This window comes from Zingiber officinale, chromosome 4A, assembly GCF_018446385.1.
Source record: "Zingiber officinale cultivar Zhangliang chromosome 4A, Zo_v1.1, whole genome shotgun sequence".
NCBI lineage: Eukaryota > Viridiplantae > Streptophyta > Magnoliopsida > Zingiberales > Zingiberaceae > Zingiber > Zingiber officinale.
Window position 1 is genome coordinate 114,660,701 of NC_055992.1, and position 11,440 is coordinate 114,672,140.

Consider the following 11,440-nt stretch of genomic DNA (forward strand, 5'->3'; position numbering starts at 1 on the left):
AAGGATGGTATGGGAGATAGCTGACGGAATCGGTGCATCCGAGGGATGAGGCACTGCAAAAGAGTACGCTGGCAGATGAAAAGGAAATGTGCGACAGTTCCGAGGAATGAGAAGTCGAAGCAGAAGGTTGCTCGAGAAGACCAAAAAATGGGTTCGGGTGAGCCCTATTCTGGATTGCCGAAATCACTCAAGCGAACAGAACTGAAGCGGAAGACCCAGACTAAATGTCACGCCCCAAAGAAGTCCCTGTCCGAAGAAATTTCGACAGCATCTCCCCTGTACAGGCGACAATCTGAAACATTACTACATACAAAATATACATCAGCCACACTCGGCTGGAATATATGCACAAATAGAAACAACATAACACGCAGTTTGATATACTCAGCCTACTCGGCTGGACAAAATGAAATAACACATAACCACCATCTATAACCATCAGCCTAAACGGCTGGAACAAAATAGAAACACACACAGCGGAAGACAGAACGATAAATACTCAGCCTACACGGCTGGATGTAAACGCAGCGGAAATCACAAAAGAAAACAAATGTATGACCGACAAAGTTACTAACTAAATTACCTACAACCCCCAGACTAGACTCTAAAAACACATCGACTTGTTCAAAACCAAAATACGCAAAACTAATATACATCCAAACAGTGACAAGACCCAAAAGAAACTATCCTCGAGTGTGACGTGAGATCCAGGACTGGCAGCCGACATTTCTCCAAGCATCCATGACTCATCTATCTGTTACCTGGCGAAAGAAAACCATTTTACGGGGTGGTGAGTATTGGAACTCAGCGGGTAAGAAAAGGATAGTGCATGAACATAACATGTAAGTAGAGAGTGTCAACAGTATACAGTCTCGTAAAAGAATAGCAGATACTACAATAGAACCAAAATAAATGCTCATACCTGAAACTATATCCTAGGCTAGGTATAGTTGGTCAGAACTGATACTAATCTGCTACAGTACTGCTCATAACTATAGAGGTGATAAGCAAGGTATATACAAATATCCAATGACTAAACATTTACAATGAGAATATATCTCAACACAAGTAAGCATATCAGCATATGTGAACGACAGCAGTAAATAAGCAATAACAGCATATATAGACAGCCGCAGCCAAAGCAAATATCATAATAACAGCGTATGCACGGATGGTCACTCCCGCCCACCTCTCTGCACCATTTTGTAGTGTCTCTGCAATGCAATTATGTAGTCCTTTTATGTTCAGCTTAAATTCTCTGCTCATTGCATCTTTGACTCACTCTAAATGTTGAGTGACAATCATGTTCTTAATGTTGGGATTTCAATTTGTTGCATGAGTTCTTGAGACTGCATTTGAGTTTATATATATATATATATATATATATATATATATATATATATAAGCGTACACTAAATGTAAGTGACAATAAAGACTCTAAAGAATGATGATATCTAGTATCTGCATCGATCATGGACAACAACAAGAGACTGTATAGATATGGAAACGAATAACTCAAAGATTTGAGTGGAAGTATCAAGCACAAGAAAATAAGAGTGGAGTCAAGGTAACAATCTTTATCCAAAAATAATTCATGCACTAAGTTCAAAGAACTAAAAGAAAACAAAGCAAGAAGTACCCGCCTTATATGTAGACCGAGCTAAACAATCTCCACGTCGAAGTGCTCGTCTCGAATTATAGTCCTGTAAATCACATAATGTATAGTTTAACTAATTGTATAAACCACAACTAGCAAAACCCAAACCTAACCGTTCTAACTTGTCCTACGGGAAACTATTGGTGAATCAAAAAAAACTAACATGTAGCATAAAATTCATCTACCCTTCAACCCTGACCCAAGAATGATCCCACAGCTAATTTCAGGCAATACTATCAGAAAATAAACCCAAACTCTTAATAAGCAATGTCCCTAACTTCCGGAAACAAAAGAAAGAATCTAGACAAGTATCGATCAAATCCATTCCACCAGAACTGTACAAAGAATTCCAAAAACTCTACAGGTCAAGAACTACAATCATCATGATTTATTCATTGAAGCCAAACCTATCAACTAACATGCCGAAAATTCATGGAAGGATTAGGGAGAAATAAAACACCAACCATCGAAATAAATCCACCACATAATTTATCGAGAATTTGGAAGCTACCAAAGGAACGAAATCACCAACCGTTTAAAGCTTAATCTACCCAAACATGTACAGAAATTCAGGAAGCCATGAAGAGGAGCAACAGCATCTTCCCTCGATCCTAGGCTACCAATATCAGACTACCATCCCGAAAGCAACAGAAAAGCAAACATCATCTCAACCAACAGAGACCACCTAGACCTCTATCCCGAATTCAAACCATCGAGCAGAAACCTTCCGAACACCAAATTCACTCTCAAACACCCAAATCCAATCCAGGCATGCATCATCCAAAGATTAGTCAAGAACAAAAACAACAAACCGACCCTATACAAGAACATAAAAACATCTTCAATTAAAACCTATCCTACCCCTTACCTTAGAAATCACATACCAAAATAAAGGAAATACTCACCGGATCAGCTAGGGCTGAGGAAGGGTCGGCTGTCGGCGATGGATCGGGAGGAAGGGGCAGCAATGGTCGGCTGGATCAAGGCCTCAGGCGACAACCAACACCACCAGATACCAGTGTCTCCCGATCGGAGCACATGATGGCCGGCGTTAGGGCACAAGAAGGGCGGCGCTGTGGTGCTAGCGTGCGGTGAGGCTGCGACTGTGACTCGAGAGAGAAGGAGAGGCCGGTGGCTGTGGCTCGCTCGCGTGAGGAGGAGATCGGCGGCGTCCGAAAACTTGAGAAGGGGAAGGGAATCGCCGGTTAGGGTGCGGTGGCTCACAAGAAGAGAGGAAGGAGGCGCGTCGCGAGGCAGGGCCTTAGGGGAGTTCGGCGAGGGAAATTAGGGAGGAGAAAGGAGAAGTTATATTTATATAATTAAACCTAGGGTTTAATAAACTAACTTTAGGTTAATTTAATTAATCAACTCCCAATTTAATTGGGATTTCAAACGGACCTTTTCCAAAGCCTATAATTTTATCCCCTCAAAATACATCATACGAGCTCCAATTAAATCCCAGAAAATTTCTACAAATTTCTAAAAATTTCGTTAAGGTTTTTCGTCTATTAAACCTTATTATTTAACTATTATTTGTTGCCGTATTTTACATTCTCCCCCACTAATAAAAAATTTGGTCCCCAAATTTATTACTAACTCAGGCATCCTCATCTAAGGGTAATAACCTAACAACCTACTCATATACCACTCCATCCAAGTATAATGAACAAGTCTCCAACCGTGAGGGATTAAGGTCCCCTTATAAATCATGATCAAATTTCCAACTGTAAGAGATGACTCTGTGGGTTATGAGTTCACCCTGCTTCCACTACTCTCATACTATTGTCCCGCCAACTGAGATCAAAATCAACCATTATGATCTAAATCAAATTATGCATTCCATACGCTTGAAAAGTTCTTATGCAAAAATACTGACTGTATATTCTCACTTCTGTTGAGAAGGAATGCTCTGAAGGCACCAAATCTATGATGCTTGCTTTTGACCTGTTAACAAAGTACTTAACCATAAGATTTGCTATATCTCTCTTTATGTTTTACCACCCACATAACCTCATAGAACCTCAAAACGTTTGAGTATTGTGTGGGTGTACTGTGACGTGTGAATAATGTGCTATTATTAACCCGATTTGACTCAAAAATCAACGACTTTCCTTAAAGTCATAGTCATTTGTATCTCAGGTGAACACTGGTCTCAAACCATGCTTCATCTATTTAATTATAACATGAAGGTGAAGGTCAAATTATTTAATGCTCTTAATCTTCTCCACCAAGCATACCTATGCTATGAGTGGCACTAAGATGCTAAGCTCTGATTAACTTATGTCTTTTGATGGTTTTACTAGTAAAACCAATTCACACCCAAAGTCACAGTACATGCAACGAAAACTCAGTCATGAAAGGTCTATGAAGAGCCCTCTACAATTTCCAACCTATAACTTTTAGCTCCATCGGAAAATATAAAACTTATGGTTAACTCTTTATGTGAATCAACAACTACAAGTACTTCTAAGTGCAGACCTCTCTAAGTGTATTTTGTTCTTGACATCCTTGACGAAACTCAATTGCCAGAATGACAAGTATCACTAGGTGAAGTCCTAAATTCTAGATAACAAGACCACTTCAGACCTTGACCAAGATTATGAACAAGGCTAAATGTCACCATGCAAAACCAAATCAATGAGTACCCAAGAGACAAGTATAGAAACAACTGGTCTAATAGCAAACTAAATAAGATAGTGAATACAAAAGGTATAACCACAATAGAAATATACCTTATTTCCTATAGCTCGGAGATATACTGCCGCTGCCTGGTCCCACAACTCGAGAGTCACATCAAGGAATCAATTTACAAAGGGAAAACCAAAAAAAAAAATCGAAACCCCAAAAATAGGCATCGTAAAACTTCGCTCTGATACCACTAAATTGGTATCAGATTAAATCAAAAATTCAGTACACGAAAAACAAGCATCGAAACTTGGCTCTGATACCACTAAATTGTCACGCCCCAAAGAAGTCCCTGTCCGAAGAAATTTCGACAGCATCTCCCCTGTACAGGCGACAATCTGAAACATTACTACATACAAAATATACATCAGCCACACTCGGCTGGAATATATGCACAAATAGAAACAACATAACACGCAGTTTGATATACTCAGCCTACTCGGCTGGACAAAATGAAATAACACATAACCACCATCTATAACCATCAGCCTAAACGGCTGGAACAAAATAGAAACACACACAGCGGAAGACAGAACGATAAATACTCAGCCTACACGGCTGGATGTAAACGCAGCGGAAATCACAAAAGAAAACAAATGTATGACCGACAAAGTTACTAACTAAATTACCTACAACCCCCAGACTAGACTCTAAAAACACATTGACTTGTTCAAAACCAAAATACGCAAAACTAATATACATCCAAACAGTGACAAGACCCAAAAGAAACTATCCTCGAGTGTGACGTGAGATCCAGGACTGGCAGCCGACATTTCTCCAAGCATCCATGACTCATCTATCTGTTACCTGGCGAAAGAAAACCATTTTACGGGGTGGTGAGTATTGGAACTCAGCGGGTAAGAAAAGGATAGTGCATGAACATAACATGTAAGTAGAGAGTGTCAACAGTATACAGTCTCGTAAAAGAATAGCAGATACTACAATAGAACCAAAATAAATGCTCATACCTGAAACTATATCCTAGGCTAGGTATAGTTGGTCAGAACTGATACTAATCTGCTACAGTACTGCTCATAACTATAGAGGTGATAAGCAAGGTATATACAAATATCCAATGACTAAACATTTACAATGAGAATATATCTCAACACAAGTAAGCATATCAGCATATGTGAACGACAGCAGTAAATAAGCAATAACAGCATATATAGACAGCCGCAGCCAAAGCAAATATCATAATAACAGCGTATGCACGGATGGTCACTCCCGCCCACCTCTCTGCACCATGACCCCTGTATGGTCGAGAGGCCGGGTCAGTGACAGACTGTACACCACTCCAGCTACCACTCACACAAGTGGCCGAGGGGACAGTTGCATAGTAGCTAACTAGCTACATCTGCGATGGGGTCCCTGCTGCTCGTACTCCAGCTACCACTCACACAAGTGGCCGAGTGCGGCATGACAGGACAAGCGGCATCAACTCCAGCTACCACTCTCACAAGTGGCCGAGGGTGCGGCATGCATGCAATGACATGATGCGAACAATGCAACAGTCATCATATATATATAAGCAGAAACAGGTATGCTACATGAAGCCAACATGCTCAATATAGTACATGAATAAACAACAGTCAAAGCATACAAATATGATATCTAGTATCTGCTACTGATCATGGACAACAACAAGAGACTGTATAGATATGGAAACGAATAACTCAAAGATTTGAGTGGAAGTATCAAGCACAAGAAAATAAGAGTGGAGTCAAGGTAACAATCTTTATCCAAAAATAATTCATGCACTAAGTTCAAAGAACTAAAAGAAAACAAAGCAAGAAGTACCCGCCTTATATGTAGACCGAGCTAAACAATCTCCACGTCGAAGTGCTCGTCTCGAATTATAGTCCTGTAAATCACATAATGTATAGTTTAACTAATTGTATAAACCACAACTAGCAAAACCCAAACCTAACCGTTCTAACTTGTCCTACGGGAAACTATTGGTGAATCAAAAAAAACTAACATGTAGCATAAAATTCATCTACCCTTCAACCCTGACCCAAGAATGATCCCACAGCTAATTTCAGGCAATACTATCAGAAAATAAACCCAAACTCTTAATAAGCAATGTCCCTAACTTCCGGAAACAAAAGAAAGAATCTAGACAAGTATCGATCAAATCCATTCCACCAGAACTGTACAAAGAATTCCAAAAACTCTACAGGTCAAGAACTACAATCATCATGATTTATTCATTGAAGCCAAACCTATCAACTAACATGCCGAAAATTCATGGAAGGATTAGGGAGAAATAAAACACCAACCATCGAAATAAATCCACCACATAATTTATCGAGAATTTGGAAGCTACCAAAGGAACGAAATCACCAACCGTTTAAAGCTTAATCTACCCAAACATGTACAGAAATTCAGGAAGCCATGAAGAGGAGCAACAGCATCTTCCCTCGATCCTAGGCTACCAATATCAGACTACCATCCCGAAAGCAACAGAAAAGCAAACATCATCTCAACCAACAGAGACCACCTAGACCTCTATCCCGAATTCAAACCATCGAGCAGAAACCTTCCGAACACCAAATTCACTCTCAAACACCCAAATCCAATCCAGGCATGCATCATCCAAAGATTAGTCAAGAACAAAAACAACAAACCGACCCTATACAAGAACATAAAAACATCTTCAATTAAAACCTATCCTACCCCTTACCTTAGAAATCACATACCAAAATAAAGGAAATACTCACCGGATCAGCTAGGGCTGAGGAAGGGTCGGCTGTCGGCGATGGATCGGGAGGAAGGGGCAGCAATGGTCGGCTGGATCAAGGCCTCAGGCGACAACCAACACCACCAGATACCAGTGTCTCCCGATCGGAGCACATGATGGCCGGCGTTAGGGCACAAGAAGGGCGGCGCTGTGGTGCTAGCGTGCGGTGAGGCTGCGACTGTGACTCGAGAGAGAAGGAGAGGCCGGTGGCTGTGGCTCGCTCGCGTGAGGAGGAGATCGGCGGCGTCCGAAAACTTGAGAAGGGGAAGGGAATCGCCGGTTAGGGTGCGGTGGCTCACAAGAAGAGAGGAAGGAGGCGCGTCGCGAGGCAGGGCCTTAGGGGAGTTCGGCGAGGGAAATTAGGGAGGAGAAAGGAGAAGTTATATTTATATAATTAAACCTAGGGTTTAATAAACTAACTTTAGGTTAATTTAATTAATCAACTCCCAATTTAATTGGGATTTCAAACGGACCTTTTCCAAAGCCTATAATTTTATCCCCTCAAAATACATCATACGAGCTCCAATTAAATCCCAGAAAATTTCTACAAATTTCTAAAAATTTCGTTAAGGTTTTTCGTCTATTAAACCTTATTATTTAACTATTATTTGTTGCCGTATTTTACACTAAAAGTCAACACAGAGTTGACTCTGGTCTGGGCGCATGGACCCCCGAGACAGGGTGCCCCGTGCTTCCACTCTGGTCGAGGTCTGGTTTAGCGAGATCTGGGTGTCTGGACTTGGTCCAGGAGTCCAGACTAGAAATCTTATCAAAACACCAGTTGTTGCTATCCATTGCGACGTGGATAAAGTTTTATCCATGCCCAGGCCCCCGGAACCCTTCCAAACGTCCAGATTAGGGCTATAAATACAGCCCTGATCTCACTAGCTAAACACAACATTTGTAAATTATCTCCTTTCTATTTAACTTTGTAATCTAGTGCTTTAACTACTATAAGAGGCTTCTCCGCCATAAGGAGATTTGATAGTGAGCTTTCTGAAAGTGTTTAGAATTTCGTTCTGTTTCAAGTTCCCCTGTACAAAATAGTACAAGTATAGAACTTTTCCCAGCAACCCACATGTTCGATCAGACATGTGTTTGATCAATCAAGCAAGTTCTTGACGGATCAATTTTAAAAAAATTCATTTTTAACTTAGCAATTTTTTCAAAAATTTATTTTTAAACTTAGAAAATTTTCAAAAACTTCAATCTTACTTGAAAATTCTTAAGACCTCATTTTTGCTGTGATCAAAGGGAAAGAAAAAAGTACAAGTTTAGGAGAAGTTAGAGAAAACTTAATTAAAAAAAAAGTGTTGTAATTTTACTAATTGAAAAAAAATTATACTTAACTTGTTAGTTTAGTAATTTTTTCTTTAAAATTATTGTTTATGTCAATTTTTAACCCTAACTTGAACTTGGGTTGATGCACATCAAAAAGGGGGAGATTGTTGGACCCCGTGGTAGTTTTGATGTGATCAACCAAGTTGGTTAGGTCCTGCTGTGTTTGATCCCTGTGTCTGAGTGTGCAGGAGCTTAGGAGCACAGGAAGTCGAGCGGAAGACGCAGCTAGCAAGAAGGACGGCACGAGAAGGAAGCCGACGGGCTCGGTGCGTCCGAAGGACGAGAGAGCTGCGGAAGAGTACTCCGATGGGCGTGAAGAGCGTGCGCAGTGTTCGAGGGACGTGAAGCCGGGACGGAAGGCTGCTCAAGGAGAAGGCCGGGAATTGGGTTCGGGTGAGCCCTATTTCGGTTGGCCGCAATCACCCAAAAGAACGGAGCATCGGAAGCTGAAGAAACCAAGCTGAAAAATGGAGCTGCCAGCTTGGAGGCGCCTCCATCATGAAGGCGTCTTCAACCCTATTGAAGGCGCCTTCAACAGGTCAGATTTTGTCCGTTTGCGTTGCGGATGAAGTTTTATCCGCTGACCGAGCTGGAGGCGCCTTGAACCTTGTTGGAGGCGCCTTGGACCCTCGGGATAGACTTTCCAGGAGCTATATAAAGGCCCCTGGAGCTAGGAATTTAGAAACAACTCAAGCAATCAATCTGTACTCAATTCCTAGCAACTAAGTGAGCGTTCTAAGTGTAAAAAGGCTTCTCCGCCTACAGTAAAGGAGATTCTGATAGTAGAGCTTTTCATCGCCCTGGATTAATAACCTCCTTGGTTGTAACCAGCTTAAATTATGTTTCTGTTTCTGTTTCTGTTTCTTTTTCTGTCTCCTTAATTTAGTTGTTATTTTATTGCTGATTTAAATTCTGAGTTGAAATCTGAGGAGGGTATAGTTTGTTTTTGTTTTCAGCAATTCACCCCCCCCCCTCTTGCCCGTCTCCGCTGCACCAACAAAATATACTTCCCAGGAGGAAGATCCATATACCTCAAAGGAGGTAGACTAATATCGGTCGGGACATAAGAGGTAAGTCTATATATCGACCGAAATATACTTCCCAGGAGGAAGATTAATATACCTCAAAGGAGGAAGGCTAATATCGGCTGGGACATACCTCAATAAGAGGTAAGTCTATATATCGACCGAAATATACTTCCCAGGAGGAAGATCTATATACCTTAAAGGAGGTAGGCTAATATCGGCCGGGACATAAGGTGTAAGGCTGATATTGGCCGGGAGATACTTTTGAAAGCATGTAGAATAGTATCGATTGCGACAGGCCCTGAAGAAAGAAGGTTAATATCAGCCAGGTCGACCAACACCTTAGAAAAAATATCTGATAAAATATGGCTTATTGATAGGTAGTATAAATAACATAGAAGGGCGCAGACATAAGCCTCATGAGGAAGAATAGAGATAAATATTTCAAATAAGATAATTAATAAAGATATCCACAATACATGACTCTATGACAGGTGTTATATATTTTTTGGCGGGAAATGTGTTTTTATATTATTTTGCAGGTACTAAATGACAAAGAAGGTACATCTGGGGTACAAAAAAGATTCCTTAAAAGATATTTACCTCAAGTACATAGCTGATGTCATCTCATAACAAACTCTAACAAACCGGGGTCCACTTCATGACTACGGAGGTTATATGAAGTGGTATAAAAAGGGGAATCCTCTCCGTTGGCAAGGTAATTTGACATCATCGTACACACTCATAACCCTAATTTTCTCAACTACTGTTCATCTTCTTCTTCCTTCTTCCACACGGAGAAAAGATCACTGACTTGAGCGTCGGAGGGCCTAGCCAGGGATTCCCACCCCGGTCTTAGGTCACTGACGATAGCGTTGGTTGGTCTTTTGTGTGCAGGAAGCCTGGGAAGCTTCGGATCTGGGTTTCTTCTCTTCAGATTTGGATTTCTTCTTCGTCATCGGGTCTTCGTGCGAGGAAAACCTCTGGTGACTCTATTTTTTCCCGATCCGCTTTGGATTTTTCGGATCGGTATTCTGCGGACATTATTCTTCATCAGCACAGTGGGTTTCTTTCTTCCAGATCTCCGTCATGTCCAGCTTCTCAGACAGGATCATCCGGCATGATAATAAAGTTGAGTGGTACTACTCTTGGAATCAAATGTTAATTAATTGGGTTGTCAATAACTCAATTAATTAACGGTCATACGATATCTTAAACACGAGGAGATTAATGCACTCATGATAAGAAGGAACCCATATTGTAATATGAGATTGGTGCGGTAGTTCAATAATAACCCTTTAGTGGTATGACTTATTATTGATGGACTTGGGTTGGGTGTTCGGTCTGAATATAGGAAGCCCAAGCCCATCAGGAGGCCTAAACCAATTCCTCCTCTAGGTCCCTATAGTAGCCTCTATATAAAGTCTCTCATCCATCCATCCATAACTTGGTTTAGTTTAACTGGGTTTGGTTTAACTTGGTTTAGTTTAACTTAACTTGTTTTGGTTTAACTTTACTTGGTTGGTTTAACTGGGTTTGGTTTAACTTGGTTTAGTTTAACTTAACTTGGTTTGTTTTAACTTAACTTGGTTTGGTTTAACTTGGTTATAGAAAGAGAGATTTTTTCTAAATAGAATTCGGTTATAGAAAGAGAGATTTTTTCTAAACAAAATTCTGTTATTTTTCTTTCTTTGTAACCGACGGCAAGCCTATAAAAAGGAGTAGGTGGTAGCTCCTAAAACCTAATTTTCTAATTCTCCACAATCCTCTTCTCTCCTTGTGGTTGGCGCCCCTCCTCACCTTGCTAGGGTCGCCCCTCCTCACTTTGCAAGGGTCACCCCCCCCCCCCTCCTCTCCTTGCTTAGGTTCGGCGCCCCCTTTCCTCTCCTAGCTAGGGCCAACGCCCCTTCCTAGCAATCCATTGGTGGTCGGCGGCTTGAAGAAGAGGAAGAAGATTAGAAGGTACCCCATCCTAGAGCCTCCTTTTGT

The 11,440-nt window shown here is 41.0% G+C and overlaps 1 long non-coding RNA gene across 1 annotated transcript; it reads right to left on the reverse strand.

Annotated features, from left to right (window-relative positions):
* Nucleotides 1-492: 492 nt before the first annotated feature.
* Nucleotides 493-4,709, reverse strand: LOC121970650. The gene is made up of 2 exons (XR_006108996.1): nt 4,390-4,709; nt 493-761 (listed from the first exon to the last, which is right to left on the reverse strand). It is a non-coding gene; the product is annotated as an uncharacterized LOC121970650 (long non-coding RNA).
* Nucleotides 4,710-11,440: the final 6,731 nt, after the last annotated feature.